The sequence below is a fragment of the Salmo salar genome, chromosome 16 (assembly GCF_965601325.2).
Source record: "Salmo salar chromosome 16, fSalSal1, whole genome shotgun sequence".
NCBI lineage: Eukaryota > Metazoa > Chordata > Actinopteri > Salmoniformes > Salmonidae > Salmo > Salmo salar.
This window is the reverse complement of record NC_138306.1, coordinates 87,595,243-87,597,500: the sequence shown is the minus strand read 5'-3', so window position 1 is coordinate 87,597,500 and position 2,258 is coordinate 87,595,243. Positions and strand designations below refer to the sequence as shown.

General features: G+C 41.9%; 1 pseudogene; it reads right to left on the bottom strand.

Moving 5' to 3' along the window:
* The window catches only part of LOC106574861 (kelch-like protein 23), a 5,720-nt pseudogene extending 5,078 nt beyond the window's left edge, over window positions 1–642 (bottom strand).
* Between the last annotated feature and the right edge of the window lie 1,616 nt (window positions 643–2,258).

The window sequence follows — 2,258 nt, the reverse complement described above, 5'->3', positions numbered from 1 at the left end:
TCCTCACCTTCTCCACCTCCAGCTCCTGGAACTCCTCCTCTCTCACCACCTGAGAAAACGACACTCTCAAATCACTAAAGACATTTAATAAACCCATCTATTGATTTAGTAGAATACATATCTGCTGAGTTTTTATATATATATTGAATTACATCATATTTGTTGTGTGTTTCTGTATATGTACCACGATGTAGGTATAATCCAAAACCTAAACCTAAACCTATACCTCGTGGAAGCGGCAGAGCAGCACCCTGCGTGCCTCCTTCTCCAGGGACAGACACACATGGAGCTGGGAAAAACTGAGCATGCCCAGACAGTTGTCGACGTCGAGGAAACGAATCAGGAAGTTCTCACAGGCCGTTTTCACGGCTCCGAACTGCAGCAGATCTGCAGCCTCCAGCAGAGACTCTACATTCCACTGGGTAATGGAGACCTGGGAGGGAGAGAGTTTAGAGTTGCGTCCCAAAAAGCACCCTATTCTGCACTACTTTTGACCAGCGCCAGTAGGGCCCATATTGCACTGTATGGGAATTGGTTGCCATTTGGGACACAGGAAATAACATACACTATACAGTTGAAGTCAGAAGTTTACATACACTGAGGTTGGAGTCGTTAAAACTCGTTTTTCAACCACTCCACAAATTTCTTGTTAACAAACTATAGTTTTGGCAAGTCGGTTACGACATCTACTTTGTGCATGACACAAGTCATTTTCCAACAATTGTTTACAAACAGACTTTTTCACTTATAATTCACTGTATCACAATTCCAGTGGGTCAGAAGTGTACATACACTATGTTGACTGTGCCTTTGAACAGCTTGGAAAATGCCATAAAATTATGTCATGGCTTTAGAAGGTTCTGATAGGCTAATTGACATAATTTGAGTCAATTGGAGTTGTACCTGTGGATGTATTTCAAGGCCTACCTTCAAACTCAGTGCCTCTTTGCTTGACATCATGGGAAAATCAAAATAAATCAGCCAAGACCTCAGAAAAACATTGGAGACCTCCACATGTCTGGTTCATCTTTGGGAGCAATTTCCAAACGCCTGAAGGTACCACGTTCATCTGTACAAACAATAGTACGCAAGTATAAACACCATAGGACCACGCAGCCGTCATATCGCTCAGGAAGGTGACGCGTTCTGTCTTCTTGAGATGAACGTACTTTGGTGTGAAAAGTGCAAATCAATCCCAGAACAACAGCAAAGGACCTTGTAAAGATGCTGGAGGAAACAGGTGCAAAAGTATCGATATCCACAGTAAAACGAGGCCTATATTGACATAACCTGAAAGGCCGCTCAGCAAAGAAGAAGCCATTGCTCCAAAACCGCCATAAAAAAAGCCAGACTACTAACTGCACATGGGGACAAAGATCGTACTTTTTGGAGAAATGTCCTCTGGTCTGAGCAAACAAAAATAGAACTGTTTGGCCATAATGACCTTCGTTATGTTTGGAGGAAAAAGGGGGAAGCTTGCAAAATTATGTGAATATATTGAAGCAACATCTCAAGACCTCAGTCAGGAAGTTAAAGTTTGGTCGCAAATGGGTCTTCCAAATGGACAATGACACAAAGCATACTTCCAAAGTTGTGGCAAAATGGCTTAAGGACAACAAAGTCAAGGTATTGGAGTGGCCATCACAAAGCCCTGACCTCAATTCTATAGAAAATTTGTGGGCAGAACTGAAAAAGCATGTGCGAGCAAGGAGGCCTACAAACCTGACTCAGTTACACCAGCTCTGTCAGGAGGAATGGGCCAAAATTCACCCAACTTATTGTGGGAAGTTTGTGGAAGGCTACCCAAAACGTTTCACCCAAGTTAATCAATTTAAAGGCAACACTACCTAATACTAATTGAGTGTATGTAAACTTCTGACCCACTGGGAATGTGATAAAAGAAATAAAAGCTGAAGTAAATCATTCTTTCTACTATTATTTTGACATTTCACATTCTTAAAATAAAGTGGTGATCCTAACTGACCTAAGACAGGGCATTTTTACAAGGATCAAATGTCAGGAATTGTGAACAACTGAGTTTAAATGTATTTGGCTAAGGTGTATGTAAATTTCTGACTTCAACTGTACATAGAAAGTATGTGAACACCCCTTCAAATTAGTGGATTCGGCTATTTCAGCCACAACCGTTGCTGACGGGTGTAGAAAATCGAGCACACCGCCATGCAATCTCCATGGACAATCATTGGCAGTAGAATGGCCTTACTGAAGTGCTCAGTGACTTTCAACATGGCACCGTC